At 37.3% G+C, this 19,898-nt stretch overlaps 1 protein-coding gene across 6 annotated transcripts in view; it reads left to right on the top strand.

The window, feature by feature from the left end:
* FUT9 (fucosyltransferase 9) overlaps nt 1-19,898 on the top strand; it is a 105,785-nt gene that overhangs the window by 1,495 nt on the left and 84,392 nt on the right. The window contains exon 1 of one of the 6 annotated variants that reach the window (XM_038131952.1): nt 41-8,109. The exons of the other annotated variants lie outside the window; for them this stretch is intronic. The gene's annotated coding sequence lies outside the window, so the exon portion shown is untranslated. Of the gene's footprint in view, nt 1-40; nt 8,110-19,898 lie in introns of those variants that run through there. 6 annotated transcript variants of the gene reach the window in all.

Below are 19,898 nucleotides of genomic sequence, written 5' to 3' on the forward strand. Positions count from 1 at the left end.
CGGGCCCTGCGCCCTCGCCCCGAAAAGCACCTGCCCTGCATCCCCCCTGCATCCCCCCCATTCCCGCTCCCGCGCCTCCCATCCCGGAGCGGCCCCGGGGGTGAGTGCTGGGGGAGCGGGGGCCGCGGGGGAGGCTCCGCGCTCCCCCCCTGCCCCCGCCCCGGGGGAGCGGAGGGTCCCGGCCCGCGCTCGCCCTCGCTCCGCCCGTGCGGAAGGTCCGCGGGGCAGCGGGGATGTCCCCGCCGCTCCGCCGGGATGTGAGCAACGGGGCTCCCGCCCTGCTGCCCCTCCCGGGCACCGCTGCCCGTTCCCACGGGATCTCCCACAGGCGTACACGGACACCCCGGCAGCGCCGCTCCCTGCCGGGGCCAGGAGACCCCCGAGACCCCCGAGCCCGCATCCCCGGGCGCCTGGGGCGGCTCGGAGAGGGGGCAGCGCCTTAACTTTTGCAAGGGACCATTTGGAGGTGGGGAGGGAGGACCCAGCTCAGCAGAATTGGCGGCTTCCCCGGAGTCTCCCCGGAGGGAGGTGGCGGAGGGTCCCTGTCCCCCTCCCGGAGCCGCCGGGTGACGCCAAGCGCGGCCCTTCCCGCGGGGCTCGGGGGGGCGGCTTCGGGCAGGGCTCAGCGCTCAAATGGACTTTTCTAACACTCCCTCCACCAGCATAATTAAATAAATAAAGTATCGGGGGCGGGGGTGGGGGTGGAAGGGCTAGAAGTCTCTGCTTGCTCTTCTTTCACTGCCCAGAACCGCGAGTGCAAACGACGGGATGCTGTCTCTGAAAAGGGTTTTCTGGTTTTTATGTGTCATGATGCACACGGCTGGTGGTAGCTAGTGTAGTAACTATCTGTATCCCAATAGTTCCCTGTCGAAGGGGTTGTTATGGCAGCAGCGGTCCCCGATTCTTTTCTCTTTTTTTTATCTCTGGCACAGGGTAATGTTAAAGACCTGGAAACTGCCTCAATTAAAAAGAAAAAGAAAAAGAAAGAAAGGATAAAAAAGATTAATAAAGCAGCCTCGTGCTTCTTTGCCAAATAGACAACAAGTACATATATAAGATTCACACTCAATCTTCACTCCCTTCTCCAGAAGCTGGTGCTGTGATAACGCTAATGACTGGAGGAGGTTGGGGGAAAATGTCTTTCCCCCCCTACACACACCTAATTCCTGCTTTTTTTGCTAAATTTTGTTGGAATTTTAGCTTGATTGTGGCTTGTGCTTTTTCATGTCTTTCACTGATACTTTTTCATAGTGTTTTTTCTTAGTTGCAGAGAATTTCTTTAGTCCTGCTTTACACTGGGTAAAGGGATTCAAGTGTTCTTTCATAAAGGTAAAGCACATTATTTGCAAAATCTTGTAATTCAGTAGATTTTGCTTTTCTGTACCAGTCACAGGATGATAGTTTTCTCCTTGTAATGCAGAGAGGAATCTCTATGAGACTCATCTAAATGGTTTCAGCACATGATACCTGCCACAGCTGGTGGCAGTCTGAAACAGTAAGATTTAAAGGTTATTATGGAAGTAAGTTTCTCTATCGCCTTTAATGGTCAGCCTATTCTCAGTCAAAACACATGTAGTTCTAAGGGAAACACTGATTCTGATTTTAGTTTCGTCAGGTTTTTTTGGACATGGTGTTTAAAACCTGAAACCATTGAGGAGGATGGATGTTAAAACTCAGAACATTGGTAGTGGGCTGTACTACTTTGACATTTTTACTCTGCACTTTTGTAGATACCATTTGTTGTCTTCGACCAGAGTTTGCTTGGGTAGAGATTGGGCAGTAAATGATAGGGACAGAGGATTTTTGTCCTGGTAGCTCCTGCGTTTTTATATCCATCAGAATATTTGAAGAGTCATATTGATATTGCAGAATGAAATGTTATTGAATTGTGATATCTTGTTTCCAATTACACATTTTGAAATGTTTATCTTATCAGTAGGAAAGCAACACAAACGTATAAATGTTTATTTTGGAATGAAAAAAATGCTGTCCCAGGGTGATTCATGCATAGAAACTGTCTAGATTCAGTATAAATAAGTGAACTAAAATAATGTAGTGTAAGTGATCCATAACTAATTTTCACTGCTAATCATGAAAACAGGCACTTTTATCTTTGAGATGGAATGTAGAGATGCTGGAAGAGAGATGAAGAACAGCAAAATACATATATTTAATGACAGACGGAACTCTTGAGTAAACATCAAGTATTTCTGAGGAAATGCAAGCCCATTTCATAGTATAACTATCGTCATGATTCTGATCCCAGCTAAATCAGTATGAGATTCTCCCCAGGCACTGCTGTGAGCAGAATCAAAGACAACCCTGCTATCCATTTTTGAGGAATGGGGACATGAAAAAATCATTTGTATTTTCCCCCATTATCCTAGCTGGAAGGGTTTATTTTTTGTCTCATATGGAATATTCCACACTTTACCCTCCTAAGCAGTAGTCAGGCCTACAGTTCTTACCTGCCCAGACAGCTCAGCTGAGATAATTCTTGTGAGAAAGAATCATACATGTTTTGCTAGGGGCAGCTTTATTGTGACCAAATAATAGTCATGTTTACTGGAAAAATGTTTGACTTTGAATTATATTTTCATATCTGATACCACTAAAATTTCATATTAAGAAGTGGGAATAACACATTTCTTAAAATGGCATTATTTGCTTTAAGGTTCTGACACGAAAGGACTAGATTAATTTAATCAAGATGGAGGGTAGATGTTTCTATCTTTAGTGATTAAAAATATCCTTAGTGATTTAAAAATAACCTTAAGTCGTAATGAAGAAAAGACAAATTTGGACACTCTGAAAAGGGTTACAAATAAAGCTATTTGGTGCAAATGAACCAACAGATTGCACTTATTTAACGCTAGACAGTAGTAAAATGGGACAAAAAAGAAAGCTGGCAAAAACAAGACATCATGGGAAAAGCACAGTAACAAATCCTGAAAGAGTTGCAAAAATTGCCCAAGAGACTCCAATGTTGACTGTTTGACTCCCTTATGGGACTCAAATGGAAAAAGCCCCATTGACTTCAGTAAACATTAATAGCATGAGTGTATGCTAAGAAAAGAGATGTGTAATTCAACTAAGTACCACAAGAATTCAGAGTGATAGTTACTGAAATCAGATTAGAAATGTATGAGCTTTTTTCAGTTCAAAGGAAGTCCTGACTTCTCTGAAAATGAATTGGAGGCTTGCTATCTATTTCTCAGGGCCAAAATGTCAGCCTGAGAATAATGTTTCAAGTGACTTTTAAAAAACGTGGCACATGATAGTTAATCTGCTTTTAATTTGTGTGATATTCTATTAAAATGATGTTACCTTTGCCAAGCTCAAGTTATTAATTAGTTATTGGTAACCATTTCCCCTTTCTTTTTACATTTTTTTAAATGTCAATATTTCAGAAATAGCAAGAAATACAAAACAGTCCTCCTGCAAGACTGCACTTATAAGCTGAATAATTCAAAGTCTGTACTGTCACAGTGCAATCAAATTCTTAATATGATGCTGTCAAAGCTATAAAAAAGGAAAATCAAATGTGACATCATAGAAGACAACATATATAGCTGACATGACATCCAAATGTTTTAATTTCCCCACATTATATTTAGTGGTTAATGAAGATAGACTTTTCTTTCTTCCCTCTGAGGAAACTCCTAATACAAGATATTAAATTTTCATTTAAAAAACTACTTTATTTTCATAAAAACATATGCAAGTTTTGTGAAGATAAGTCCTGAGCATAAAGGAGATGCAATCGTTTAAGAGATAATGTAAAGCCTTCACTGGGAAACAGAACTGAGATAATTTGTGGATGATGAGGAAAAAAATATTGTCAGACAAATTTTCTATAATATGGTAGTTATAATCTCAATAAAGGACATTTTATTCACTGTTCCTAACTATGGATGAACCTCTGTCTAAAGAAAGAGACAAAGTCACCCTTGCCCTCAAAAAATATTGTAATTTATTTCTGCAGGACGAAACATTTTTCTGCTGTTTTTCTCCTAAAATTAAGTATAACTAATGCCAATTGGAAGTACAAAGTACCAGATTACCAGAATTGGAAAATTAAACTGTTTTCACCCAGCCTTTGTGGAGCCCAGGAAGCAACAGTGCAGTGTGGTGACCCCAGAATGATCTGCCATTTCAGCCTGGTTCCACTAGCTTCTTGACAAGGAAAAAACATTTGCCCACTGAGACCTTCCAGGTGGCTAAGGACCAATTTGCTCCAAGGGATCAATGTACTGAGGAAATTTGCCTGGAATGGGATTTCAGTTGATAACCTCAGCTCTGGTTGTGACTCTGTGAGGACCCAACTGGATCCTGCAAGGAGCTCAGCATCAGTGCTTTCAGAAGTGCCAAATGCCTGCTCAGGATCCTCTGAGAAATGGAGTGAAATACCAGTTCATTTCACACAGGCCACAAACCAGCTTTCAAATCTCAATGATTTTCCGTCACTACTGCATGTTGGCTGTATTTGAATCAGTGAACTAGAGGTGAAAGGCTCCAAAAATGTGATTACCAGTCCCCTGAGACATTTAGTTCTTCAGGGATAGCTTGCTGGAAATACTTATTTGTATTTCAGAGACTAGGGTAGAGGGAAATAAATTAACTACACATAAATATTTTTATTTTGTTTTAAAATGCTTTTACAGATTTTTTTTTTTTGTTTGGTTTGTTTGTTTCTCTTTTTTTTATTTTGTAGAGAGACTGTAAATGCCAGATATTTGATTCTGGAATACATGTATAATCTGTGAGCAAACACCCTCATAGATTTGTATTTCTTTACCAAATAATGCTGTATTTTTTGATCTGACAATAGAAAATTATTTAACCATACACTACCATACCTGGATAAATTGAAACATTCTAATACTAATGTTTGGAGGTTTGGGTTCTTCTCCCCATATCTGCCACTAAAAGATCAAATAAATACTTAAATGTAAAAACAAGTGTAGAATAAATAGACATCTGTTATTTATCATGTATCTTTATGTAAAATGGCTTATTTTGTCTAATTTAAGCCTAGTACTCTTTTGGGGAAAAAAATCAGCTTAAAACTATTGTAACTATTTTAAGGAAAGCCACCAACCCTGAAAATGAATATTAAATTAATAATCCATCTGTTCAAAGGTCTCTTGTCTTTTCTACAGATGTCTTCTTCCTCTTAGTTTATCCAGGACAGGTACTTCAGGAATTTCAAACTGAGAAAGTGTGTTAGAGCTGAAACTGCAGGAAAGTCTGTTTTCCCATTCCAGTGTTAGAACAGAGGTGAGAGGCAGGGATCCATAAGGTCTAAGCTTTGAAGGTCACAATGACATAAAACATATGCTTCCTTCAAAATTATTTTTCTCTTTGAGGCAATGAGAATGGGCTTTTTAAAATATGGAAGGGGGGGGAGGGGCAATTTGTATTTTTCAAGAGCCTTTATTTTTAAAATTAAGCAACATTAACTCCCTGTATATTCAAAGACTCTTCAAATGAGTCACCACATCTTGTGGAGTCAGGTACCAACAGCAGTACCAAGAGCAGATTACTAACCAAGGACAGATGGACGCAGGTGGCAAGGAGATCATGCCAGACACCACGGGGTGAATCAGGCTCACAAAGCAACAAAACCAGTTTTCTCTGTTTATCAGCATGACACTTCAAATTTTGAATCTCTCCTTTTGAAATAAAAGGCTCAAATTTAGAAGCCCTTAAAAAATGGTTTATTCACCAAAACATTTTGGATAGAATAAAAGGTATTGTATGTGTATTGCAATACACATACCAGCATATCAGAAACTATTTAAATATTTCTTTTTAAAATCTTTTTTTTCCCTTTCAAACTAAACCCAGCAAAGTTATTTCAATTTTGGGAAGCAAAATGAGTGGAACTCATATTCTGACAAAATAGGATTTCAGTAAATTTTCTTCCATGGCTTAAACTAGAAAAGAAACATCTTCCTTAAAATTAAGGTTGTGGTGAATGAAGGCATCAATCCTAAAATTATTTGTGAGGATGCAGAGCACAGAGAGTGTGTATTCCAATAAATTAACTGATTGTGTATATCAAGTTACTTATGTGGTAAGTACTTTGAATTTTTCAGAATTTAGCCCTTGTTGTTTGGCAAAGCATTAAAAATCTCGTCTAAGAAGAAGAGGGCAGAACTTCTGGTAGAAATTGATCTGGAATTCTCCATTAAGATTATTTTTCAATGGAAATAGTTCATGCTTTGAAATTAGAATTGGCATTAGTGTGGGTCAGTAATAGAAGACCACTAATTTATCTTGAAAAACAGAAAAACATAAAGTTTTGCAATTTAGAATTTGGAATGGTAAATATTTTACAGCCACTACTGCTGAGTACTGCATTTAAATGGAATAAGAGGACACCAAACTACACTTCAAGCAATTAAATTATTGTCTGTATGTTATGTTTGGAATAAAATTTATCAGCCAAGGCTATCAAACTAGGCTATACTGATTTTATGATTTAAGCTGACAATAGAAGATTTTCACAAACTAGCTGCTTAAGACTGTTGTTCAGCAGTTCTAAATACCCATAGTTTAAAGGCCAATGTTTAAGCATAATGAAGTAAGATTGCTCTGACACAAATGCTAATTAGTTTCTTGCAACTATCAGACTTAAAAAAGAGTTTTCAAGCGACCTCATTTAGATGAATGGAAAAAGAAAATGCAGTAGTATCCAACAAATGGCTTTTAGGAACAAGCTTGCTAATTCTATAACTTACAATAATTAGAGACTTTCCAGTGAGAATGTTTGCCACAAACAACATTCACCTCAACCAGCTACACTGAGACAGCTGATGTCCTACATTCAGTATTAGGACTGGTATTAGAGTTGGAAGGTAGGAGCTGAGGGAAGGGATTGAGCTTCACTGCTTGGATGGTCTCCATGGCTTCCCTACAGATGCTTACCAGCCACCCTTTCCGGGCAGCATGCCTGGCGAGCAAAGGAACGACCAGCTGCCTCCCCAGCAGAGCTTCCTGGGGAACACAGACAAAATTCCCAATTATTTGACCTCACTGAGCCTCAGTACTATGTACATAGCTTCCTGACCTGCTGGACCTCCAGCACAGGCCTGCATGTCCACCTGCCACAAGCTGACAGTATTTGAGATGCAAACTAAAGAATATTTAGGGAGAAAGCTATGAGAAATTTTAAAATGACATTTAAAATATTTTGGCAGTTAAAATGCATATAGCTAGAAGTATGTTTCCTTAAGGCCCCATTGAGATGAAAAGTCTTCTATCCACAGACATCCTAGAGAGGGCAAGCACAAATAGATGAGAGCATCTGTATTTTTAAAGCAATCATAACCCAAAAAAAAAAAATCAACAACAATTAAGTCTGGTTTATAGAGCTTTCCAGACAATTCCAGGCATTTAAGCCTTGCATGGCAAGTGGTACCAATGTTCAATGGGAAGGAACTCCAAGCTGCTTGCACTGGAGTGAAACACTGCTATGAAACTCAAGGCTGAGAATTTTTATACAGTCGATAAAATCCAGCATGAGCTTGAAAATAACTTAATTTGATTCAATCAATGAAATAAATAGGAAGATGGCTGCTATGTGTGTGCACATGCAAACTACAGTACGAATGAATCAATTCAATAAAAGGACAGAAGTAGAGTCTGTTACGTTATCAATGAAGCACTCGGCCATTTGAAAACATGATTTCATTTATGGAAATTTTAAAGTTTAACCAGTTCTCCAAAAGAACAAAACCATAGTTTGAATGTTTAAGAAGTGGATCTTTTTTTTTTTCAGTCAGTAATTCTGCTTTAAGTCAACTTAGTGGTAGATAAATGTAAAGATTTATTATGATAAAACCAAATAAATTTGTTACTTCTTTCTTATGGAAAAATACACTGCAGTAGAAAGGTATTTCAGAAGAGAAACCTTGCAAATATACCTCTTTCAAAACAACATTTTCTTGAAATTTGCGCAGTTCCAAGATTTTTTTTTTTGGTGTAAAAATACCAAGCTGTCTTTCATTCTTCCTAGATAAATTTCATGCAGCTGTAGATCTACCAGTATTATATCATGTCCTACTAGAAATTACTGGAAAACCTGCAGCTTTCTGTGTTAAGGTGTGTAACAGCAGTAGTTTGATCTGATGAATAGAATCACTGTATTTTAACCATATAATTACTCTATATATATATATGTGTGTGTCTGAGTGTGTGTATATACACATATATATGCATATATATAATTCTTTAGTGTATATATACATATATAAATAAATATATATATATATATATACACTTACAAAGGAATATACACATATATATAAGAATATATACGTGCATATACTCAAATATATACCTCTGTTCTTCCTGGTCTGCAATAGCAGATGATCTCCTCAGAGATCATCTACCTACCTGGTTAAAATCCTCCTCCCTGAAACTGAGTAGTTTTGGGTTTTTTTTGTTTCCCGGTAGAGCAATTTGCTGTGGTGGATTTATGAAGTGATTTTTTTTTTCTTGAAATATTTTGGATTGACCTAATTTGTATTTCTTTTTGCTCACATTACTATGCAGATATTTGTTCCTCTCTTGTTGTTATAGAACAAGTGATTTTGATGTTTGTGCCCTGTTTTTGTAAGTGCTTAATGCCATGTAATGGTTATGGATTATCTATGGTTTTCAGGTAAGTAGAAAAACATAACTCCAGATTTATCCCTATCTGGAGGTCAGAGAAGTACAGGTATAAATGGAAGCCAGGGCTCTAAGTTCCCAATCCCCAGCTCCAGCCATGCCTCCTCATACAGTACAAGATTAGTTTAGCACAGATTTTCCCCAAAATATGGACAACAATTTTGATGCCATGAAGGGGGAGTGTGGTGTGATAATCACAGGCTATTTCACCAGCAATGAGTAATAGACTTGGGAAGATAGTCTCTGATCAGTCTAGATAGCTATCTACTGGTATGTATACATTTGAATGTACAAAAACCTTACATATATATATATATATATATATATATATATATATATATATATATATATATATATATATATGATAGCTATATTTTTTGAGCTTTTTACAAACTATTGCTTCAAAAGAACATTTTCTTCCTGATTCATTGCCACCTGTTTTTCTTTCTAGTTTGTTCCCTCTTAGTCATTACTTAACATTTTCGTAACTTCTGTGAAACTTTCTTCCTGTATTTTGTTCCTCGTATTTGTTTTATTTCAGTTCTTAATTTCCATCTTGTCCTTTGTATCATTTCCCCAGTTATTCCTTCTTACTTAATTATTGAAAATTTATTTCATTTGCCCTAGGGAAAAAAAATGGGGGAAACTTGAAGCTTGCACTAACAATAACCTGTGATGAACAAGAGCAAAACCCACACAGAGACTTACAGCTCTGAAGAGGTGTTTAGGCAGCAGAAAATGTGACTTGGACATTTTTGTCTGTATTAGTAACTAATTCAGCACAGTAGGAGCAGAGCAGTAGATAGAAGCATCTGGTATGGAGGTCCTTATATTTAAGCATGATCAATATGTTTTACCACAGACTAGATCCAGTTTGCTATCTCAGACAAATGCTATTACCCTGAAAGTAGTTTGGGGCTATTCGAAGGACTAATTAATTCAGATCCTTTTGTCCCCACTGCAGGTTACAGTACATTTGGTACAGACTTTAAGCAGAGCTTCCAGTTCACTTTGGTTCAAGAGGAATCTAATCCATGCACACCATGTCTGCTTCCAACCTAACCAATGTATGGCAATTGGCATTCACTGCAAACCAGCACTGTCTCCCAGTCAAGTGGCAGGCTCCTATGTTCCCAACAACAAACTCCACCACCTTGTCCTGAAATTGCACATTCCTAACTCAGTGCTTAGCCTTGAAATTTTTATTTGCTTCTGTCCTCAGAAGAGCCCTAAGTCTTCTGAAAAGTGAACAAGTCTGAGAACTGTAAATATTTCATTGTTCTGGCTCATGGACCAAGTACTGCAATCAGCTACTCATTTCTTGGGCAGCTGTGCCAGGCACTAGGCTAAAGAGCCATTCACCACTACTGTGTGGGCAAATAAATACTTATTTTCCTCATCTTGATCATGGTTCCTGCAGGTGTGGCCAATGTTTTATCTCAGTACAGTCTCTGGAGTAGTAGGTTCCAGTGCCACAACTACAGCAGGGAATCAGCAAAATTGAACTCAGGCTGTCAATATTTTGGCTAGCAAATCTAATCACAATATCATTAGGAGAACATCAGCACATCTCTTATCCTTTTATTTTAAAAGAAAGCTTGATTCCATTTCTTTTTCCCCTCCCTCCAGTTTCTAAAAATAAGTTTACTTGGCTAACAAAATCTGAAGACTGAACTGATAGATGCATCTCTTTTTAATCTTATACAGGGTGCTTAACTTCTGGCTGGGTAAACTTTAAAACAGACTTTGTGATTAACACTCTCCTCTGTATCAAAGTTCCTTTCAGTGCCATGACATTTCATAGCTCTCTGGGTTTCCCACTACAGTGTGTCCTGCTTACCTTCCTGAGGGATGCCCATACACCTCATAAATACTAAAATATGGATGGATTTTAGTATAAATACTAAAATATGGCAGCCTATGGATGCCCCCATCCAGCATGGGGGCAAGACGTCAAAAGTGATGTAGTGGATCTGTCTGCTTTTAGCTCCCTAACACTTCTTTGAATGCGACCATCAAGCATTGCAATGTTGAACTGGCAGGTGCTTTGTTTATAAAGACTTTCTGTACCCTGAGTTAGGCTTCCTGCACAAAGCACAGGAGATAGATGGCTAAGAGGGGCAACCAGAGAAATAAGCAAGGAGAAGGAAGAATAGCTTCAAGAAAATATGATGGGACAGTAATATACATAAAACCTACACTTTTAAGGTATCTCCTTTCAGCACTGGGAGGTCTCTATTGTACCCTGAAAATAAATATATAAGACCAATCTGCCTTTTCTCCAAAATTACAAGAACATGCTGTTAATTGATGCCCAAACATCCAGTAATTAGAGCACTTACCACTGAGGTGGATGACCTTTTAAACACATAAACACACTCCTGAGTTGAGAAAAAATTTCACTCATAGGCACTTTCAGGTCAGAAATGTGCCCTAGCTACTCATTGAATGGTTATTTTGGGATGAAGTTAGTGACTTTCTCCTCTTGAAACCTTGCCAATTTGGATAATTGATTAAATAGCTAATGGAGCAGGAACTTAAACCTGACCCCTTTTCTTCACAGAAGAGCAGACTAACATTGGTCTGTGGAGTGAGTTGCTTGCTATTTGGCTGAATAAATATTTAAAAGCAAACCAAATAGTTCCAAGAGGGGAAAATTAAAAAGTTGTCTTGTCAAATAACAAATACTTTCTGGTTAATAGGAACCTCCTGGGAGGCAGACAATCTTAATTCTTATACTCTCTGTAGATCAGATAAGTGGGCTTGTCAGTTTCCCGAGAGGAATTTAATTTTCTGCAGTTTCAGAAAATTCTCTTTTTTTTTTTTTTTTTCCTCCCGTGCATGTGGCATCTGCTCTGGCAAGTGTGTTCTCAGAAAAGACAGTGGTTCTCTCTGTGGGGTGAGACTATGAGACTGCTACCTCTTGAAAAAAATTTTGGGGTCCAAGAACCTTGGCAGGGCCAGGGCTTGAGGGAGTGGGTGCATGAGCACCATGAGCTGGGACTGTGCTGCTGTTGTCTGGAGGCTGGAAAGTGTTAGTGGTGTCTGAATGCTCAACTTGGTATTGAGCAGAGTGGCAACTGAATCCCTTGATAGAGCAGGTAGTCCATTTTAGGGCATTAAAAAGCAACACTTAGAAATAGAGAAAGGTACATGGAAACATTTTAGAGCAAGATCTTAGTATCCAGTTTGGGGAACTAAAGATCTCTCTCCTTTCATGTAGGAGATATGGTATAGTGAGTGATAGTAGAGCTTTCCATTATTACTTCACCACTTTGTGTCTATTTCTTGTCAAAAGGTATTCAAGTGGCAAAAGCATAAAATAAGTTAATGTTCAAAGGAGTAGAAAAATGTTTTAGTTCAGGGAATTAGGCTTCAGATGAAACTTGATATCACTTCCCATAAAAAGCCCATTTTGACAGACTATTTACTTAAAAAGATCTTTACCAATCTTTTACCAATTGCTCTTCCTATTGAAGACTTATAAGTCTTCATGGGTCCTGTGTCCCAGAAATCATCTCTAGATTAACTTGATAGCTCAACTTAATCTAATATAGCTATTACATTTTTATTTTACATAAGTTTCTGTGGCATTAAAACTGATTTGCTGATGTCCTTAAAATATAATTTATTCAAGTTCAGCTAGGCATTCACAGTTCCTAATGCTCCTTGAGGAATTTTCAAATAATAGATATAATTCCAGAGAAAACTCGAAAGTTTGTGGTAAGTCTTGCCTAATGTGGAAAATGGAAGAAAACAAACCCTTGACATGTATTATTCCCTGTTTAGAAGGAAACCTTTCTGAAGCAGGATTAAGTTGACAAGAGCATTAGAACTTCCCAAATATTTATCAATGTCTGCAAAAATATCTGCAATCTGTTGATGGTAGACAGGCAGTAAGCTGCCTTCACCTATTAACCTTTTACAACTTCCTCTAACCCAATGCAATGTGATTTCATGCCAAAAAAACTATCTATTTGAGTTTTAACAGGTTGGAAAATGTTATTTTTCTGATTTTAATGTGTAGCTTCATTGTTACATGTACAATTCTTGGATAGACCAATTATGACTTGCGTTCTTCCTGGACTTACCATTCAGTGACTAGAATTTATCTATTCCACAGTATATTAATCTTTCAAATTATTCTTGGGTTTATGTCTCTCTGTGAGTTCTGGAAAGTCTATCTTTTCTTTCTGAAGTACAGATATGCCAGAATGGTCATTGTTTCCTGCTAGAGTCAAATCCTCAGCTATGGATCAGGTGCACATTAATATGTGTTTCAAAGCCAACTTTAAATATTTGCATTTCGAAATCCCTGAGTTTTCTTTAAAGTCTGTGAGTTAAGATAGAGGTGTGCCTCTGACAGTTAAGTATTTAATTAATTTGAAAGACAACCTAACCTTCCATGTGAAGCCATCTAAATTTTAGGTTTAAGTATTTTAATCCCAGTATTTTTCCCCCCTTTTTGTTGCTAGCAATCTGCACCTTTCTTTCTCATCTTCTGTACCTTCCCATCTTTTCTAGCTGTATTCTATCACTCAGAGTCATGATCTTACTTGTAATATTATATATAATTGACCCAAAGTTATGAGCCTGGAGAGGTTCAAAATGCACTAATTAGTGGTTTTTCCTCAGGTAACTTTAGCCACCAAGAAGGCAGCTGACCTTCAAGAGCTCTGTAGTTAGAAGAGAGAAAGACATCCCAAGAGGGCAATTCACTGCACTATCTGGATCTGTCTCTTAGAGTCTCTCCCTCTATAAAGTAGAGAGTCTATATAGCACAACAGAGGGGCTTCAGTGAGTACCATGGAGAATATGTTCCATGGAGACTTCTTTTTAAAATATGACGGCATTATTTAAGATTATAAATTATACTTCTACAAGACTTCTAGTTTCCAATGTGGTTGATGTGGGTTATGTGTAGAGAGCAGGAAAGGAGCCAGATGAACTTGCTGTGCTACCCCTGCAGTTGGGAAAGTGGAGGGCTGTGGCATGCAGATATTTGAGCTGCCAGCACAGAAGCCATTGTGGAGCAGCACAGCTGTGTTCATGCAGTGCTGCACACTGTGTAAAGAAACACTGCTGAAACCAGCCTAATTCACTGGCAGAATGCAAAAAATTCATGTGATTTTTTTTAATAGCAAGCAGACTAGAAAAGTCCACATATTTAGCAAGTTTCTTCCAGATTACCATGTAGTTTCAGTTTCTAACTTGGTTTTGGACAGACCATCACAAACCTTCAGAGGCATTTTAGATACATCTCATACAAGCCATTTGCTGCTACAGAGTATGTGCTCTCCTGAGAAGCAATGCAATCATTCCTTCACCCTCCAATTTCAACATGTATGCACATCTATATTAAAGAACATGTCAAGCAGAAAGAAGGTGAGAACATCATGATATTCTGTTCTGGAGGAGTAATTAGACTTAACTAAATTATGGAAAAGTTCTTTCGTTATTTTTTGTTAATGAATTCAAGCTGAATGCTAGTAGACAAGTGCATGTCATTAATTACTCTAAACCAAAAGGATACACAACCTAAATTTTGCAATAAATGTTCACAGTGCCCTTCCAAATAAAATTTGCTGAAGGTTTTCATGATATATCAATACTTCTTTTAGAACTGCAAGACTAGGGAGGATAAAAATGCAATTTTTCTGAAAGCCTGAGAAGCAAGTCTGGCTTTCTGTACAGTTATTATCATTTTACCACCCAAAACAGATTTCATTTAAGTTAGACCCTGTAATAATAGTGCTTCATAGGGTTTTGCAAAAGAAAGTATTTTGACTGGATAGAATCAAACCTGTGTTTGCCAAGAAAAATGTCTTTACATTGGAATAGACTGGTCTCTGTTTTGGTTTACTACTCTGTCACAACTGTGTTGTTTCGCCTAAAAGTTCTTCTAGATCCAGAAATGACAATCTGTGTGTAAAGAGATCCTAAACCAATAAACAGGGCCCAGCTAAATTTACGACTGGCATTCTCAGCAGAGATGAGCTGGGAGCTGTCCTGCTCTGAGGGAATTGCTGGTGCCCCTCCCTAAGAACTGTCAGGACAGCATGAGCATGTGAACTTGTTCTGCTTCCCTAAAGCTGCCTTTGCACCAGGAGGAAAGCATGGAGACAGCAGGTCTGAGATCCAGCTCTGTCTTCTTGAAACAGAAAGTTGACTTAAATTCTTTCACATACACATTGGTTTCTTATTGGGCTTTTGATTAAAAAGTAACAAGGCACACAAAATAATGAAGCTAAAACTGATTTTATAGCAGCAATATCTTCACATTGACTCTACTCCTAAAAATTCACTGCATAGTTTTCCTACCATTTATGGGCACATGAGAGGGCTGGTGATACCCAGCCTCATTATTCTGTGATATATTCTATGATTTTTTTCTCTTAATACTCCAACTTGGAAAATTATAGCTCTGCATGAAAATCTCAAATGCCATTAGCCAGGAAAAAAAAAAAAGAGAGACAGAGAAAGCTAGAAATATGCACACAGTCACACAGTAATAGTACACTTTTTATCCTTTCCAGCTGCTAAGCATATTATTGTCTTCTCAGTTCTCTTAGCAAACAAATACTATATAAAGTGTTTAGGTTACATGAGATGCTTTAGCCTCAATGACAAAACAAATTATGAGCATGTACTAATGTGAAAAATTGAACTTCTGGATCGGAGAAATTATAATTTCCAGGTGACAGGAACAGGGTAGGTAGAAGTTAACCAAGTTAATCATATCTGTAACCAGAGGATGATGAAGGATGATTTGTTTCTGAATCCTTACTTTTTAAATATCATGAATGTAGACAATATCTTCAAAAGACATCCCACAAGAAAAAAAGACCCAAACAAATGGAACCAAAACAAAAAGTAAAGCGTATTTTAAAAGCATTCATGTGTCTTTCTTTTTGATTCACATAATTTTTGGGCACATGTCATTGTCTCGCATCATTTGAGCTGCCATTTTGAGCTCTTTTTTCAGTTCTACAAAAAAAATCTATGCTACTGGGGTAATTCAGGCGGAGCCTGGAGAGTTTGAGTGAGTACAAGAAGTTGATAAGTTGATAAGTGAGAAGTTGGATAAAACGGTGCTTCAAAAATGAGATGGATTTTTTTTCTACTTTATACATACGTTGTAATTTGACACGTTTTAGTAATTTTATTTTTCTTGACCCTTTTCAGAACTATTAAGTTGAGCAGAAATAATGGCAATTGTTTGGCTTGTAGAAGTTTTACTTTTTGTAATAAAAAGAAGGACAGTAGGAATAAATTCAGTCTGCTTCTATACAGAATAGTTTTCATAGGCAACCTGTTAAGAAATTGTCTTTTTGATATATGTAATTTGAACTATCTTAACCTTGGTGAATCCTAATCCAAATTAATCTCCCATACTTGGATGATCATATACCTAAGCAGGTAGTACTATTGACATCAGTGTGCCTACTCACCAGCAGGAATTTAAATCAGGGTGAATAATCAGTGTGGAAATATCTAATGCTAGGATTATAATCTTACACAAAGTAGTAGTCCCCTTGACTGTTCATCTTGCTTTATAACTGAAGATAAGCCTTATACTTGAACCCTTGGTTAGTCTGTGTGGTTTTTTGTTATGGGGTAGGGCATGGGTAATTGGTGATTATGACTCATTATGATTTGATTTCGTGAGCTGCAGCTTTCCCAGAGCAGCTGCTTTTTCTGATAAACATAATGCTCTACACTAGGCCTTTGATTTTCTGCATATTTTACTTGCTCATTAGGTCTTGCTCTTTATATATTACTGCTTCATTCATATCACCTGCTCTACTGTATGTTCCAACATGGTCAAGTATTTTCATCTGTGTTTTTTATTTTTCTCCAGCAGAAATTTCTGAAGGTTTTATAAGCATGAGTGGATGCATGTTTAAATTATACCTCAAAAAAGCAGTGGGAGAAAGGTGTGACTGTAACAAAAATAGCTGGGTGGGGGGCAGAATACTAAGGGTGTACACTTTTCCACTGCAGTTTTGAGAGCTAAATCAGTTGTACAAAGAGCTAAAGGTCTGCTGCACCATGAGCACATGCCACTTCTTGGAAACTGTTCCTCTGACTATCACTTTCCTTTGGAAAATACTCAGGTCCTTGGCTGCATGCTGCCAACATTCATTCTGAGCCCTCCATATGGACAGAGGAGGCATTGTTTAATATCTTCTGTATCTGATGCTTATCCGCTTTCATGGGAGAGGTTCTTGTTTTAGTTTTGCCAAAGAAAAAAGGTAGTAGTAATTCTATCACTTAACACTTCATGTTTACTAAGTAATTTCTTTTATCATTAATCACAAAAGATTGTATCTGAAATTTAGCTTTATGTATTATTTATATTTTAGGAACTGATAACTCCATAAGCATCTGGATTTTCTCCATGTATTAGCAACATTGTTCTGTAACAGATTAAATATATTATCTAATTTATAATTTTAGAAATTAATGCATTTTCCCATTTTCCTTGGTAATACTCAAAAACAGTAATAATTTTCATTTTGAAGTTTAATCCCAGACTACATTCTAGACCATGGTATTCTAAGAATTATAACATCAGTGATTTATTTGCCATATGAAATACAGCATTTTGTTTCTAAAATATTCAGACTTCTTTTGATTTGCTTCAGGTTATTGAATTTTAGGTCACAGTGTGTTTGATTTTGGTTTGGGTTTTTTTCTTACAGTCTTATTAAGAAGGTGTCTAGTTCACAGACTTTTTTCTTCTTCTTTTTGGCAAATGGATTTTGGAAATGGAAACCCTCAATTCATTTCATTTAATGTGATATGTAACTATTTTGTAGACCAACAGTGTATCCTCTACAGCACTTAGGGATCACAGTCCTCTTGTCCTACGCAGATAAATATTGATTTCTAGTTAGATTTCACTCTTTTACTTTTGGTACAAGACTGAGAAAGTCCTTGAAGAATTTTGAGCACTGGGTTACCACCCTTAAGAGCCAGTTCTTATGCCACTGAATGAGATTGAGAGGACTAATACTGGAGCACAGACTTCTGAGAAAATTCGGTTTAGATTACATTTGTATTTTGGAAAGTTTTATCATCTGGATTGCTAGTTGAGATTTGCACTTAATGTAATTTTGCTCTAGACTCTGGCACGTAGTATTAAAGGAAATGTTATTTCACTTCGCGCTCTTCCTGTTGTTTCAGATTAGAAGTCTTCCATTTAGGGAGCCTCACAAACACCTAGAACAAGTATCAGGCCTCCAGGGAACACCTTAACAGCATCACTCTCACTGCCCTGTATGACCCAGCTGCCTTGTGCAAGGTCAGAACATCACAGATGTGTTGGAGCATCCAGAGAAATAAACAATCCATGGTGTTCTAAGAATTTGTTCCTCCCTGCTGCTGGGAAGCTGGAAATGCTGGGCTGCAGCAGCCAGCACAGTTCCCTGGGTACCCTCCAGGCTTGTCTGCAAACTCTCATCAGCTGGGGAACTGTCACAAGGAACTTACCACAAGGATAAAGGGAAACAACCTCACAGTCCTTCACAACACTGTGAAAGTCTTCCAAAATAGCCTTGGAAGATCTGGAAAAACAGGTCTTCTTCACAGACACCACAGAACAAACCCTGCTTTCAAAGGAAATTAAAGAAGTTCTGTAACATCTGTCCTCTGAGAAATCCTGAACATACATTGTTCACACCTGCTGAAAAAAATGGTTTTCAAAACTCTTTTCTAATTAAGGAAATGTTTGGGTTGTTTTTTTTCCCAAATTAAAGAAAACCTCATCCCACAATATTCCACCACTGGCATTTGTCATACTGTTTAAAAGGATGTTTAAAAGACCTCAAGTGTTGCATTCAAGGTAATTTAATTTCTGTCAATTAGGGTCACTGTAGTGTAATCAGTCCATTCTCCAGAACTTGCCAGTTCTTGGTAAAAACAGTAAATTTCAGTCCTTGGAAATGAGCTTAATTTTTAAAACTATGTCAAGATGAGTAAATTGGAACTAAAAAAAATAAGTTTTCTTTAAATAGATTTGCAATGATGCTAAATGAAACTGAATTATGCTGATTGCACATATATTTATTTTAAATAACATGAAACTGCATGCATATCATTAGATCTTTAATGCTAATTTTACATAATTGCTTCAGTATGGTCAGCATAATCTTTTTTTTTATTGGCACTTCAAATTTATTCTGGTTTTGAATCTTACTATCTCTTACAGCATCAATAATTTTTATTTATTTAAGAAAGTAATTAAACACAGTTCAGCATGTATTTTTGGAGGCAGTATAAAAAGCTCTTGCTGTGATACTAAATGTGAGACATCTTTCTGGGTGAAATTATTGCACTAATGATTAAGAATCTATTTTTTTATTCCACATTTAGAACTTTAATATCTATATAAATAACATCATTAAAAAAACTAAAACAGTTTCTTAACAAGTTCCTTTGGAGTGGAGGAAACTTATTCTGCTGTTCACACAGGCTGTTTTCCTAAAGATATTTAAACTCCATTGATTATTCAGAAGAAGAATTAATAGAGTTTCAATGTTTAAAAGAATGAACATTTTCTTACTCTTTATCTGAGATTTGGGGGAGGAAATATGTGTTTCCTTGCTTTCATTTCAAGGCACAGAATTTGTAGTGAATTAAAGCAAGTTTAAGATGTGTCTTTTCAGATCTCTGTAGTTAACCCTGGACTCCTCAAATTTTACTGTAGTTGAACGATTATGAACACGCCTGCATTGCCATTTCCTCAAGGAGGGAGCATTTCCTTGTGAAACCAGCCTCATGAAGTTTTGGGTTGGTTTGTGTGTGTTTTTAACAAGATTGAGAGAAACTTTTCTAATGAATGATAACTTTCTCTCCAAGAGGATTTTTTCTCTTTATGATTAAAGATTTTTATCTTTAGAAAGAAATTATGGTGAACTTATCATTCAGAGTGGGTGATTTAATGATCTTCCCAAGTTATGCTAAGATGTAGGGAATAAAGCTTTTTTTAAAGACTAGAAATAACAACAGCATGTAACAAAGTGAAAATGTTCATCCAAAGAAGGGTCTTAAAGGAAATAGTTCAAGACAGCAAAATTAAATAAAACCCTTTTATGCTGAGCAAAGGCAGAGAAGGAAAAAGAAATGTTGAGGACTGCAACAGCCACTGCAGATAAATTGTTGAAAACAAAATGTCTGAATTACACAAATTATTTCTGAATGTATTTCCAATTAGA

Source organism: Motacilla alba, chromosome 3, assembly GCF_015832195.1.
Source record: "Motacilla alba alba isolate MOTALB_02 chromosome 3, Motacilla_alba_V1.0_pri, whole genome shotgun sequence".
Classification (NCBI taxonomy): Eukaryota; Metazoa; Chordata; class Aves; order Passeriformes; family Motacillidae; genus Motacilla; species Motacilla alba.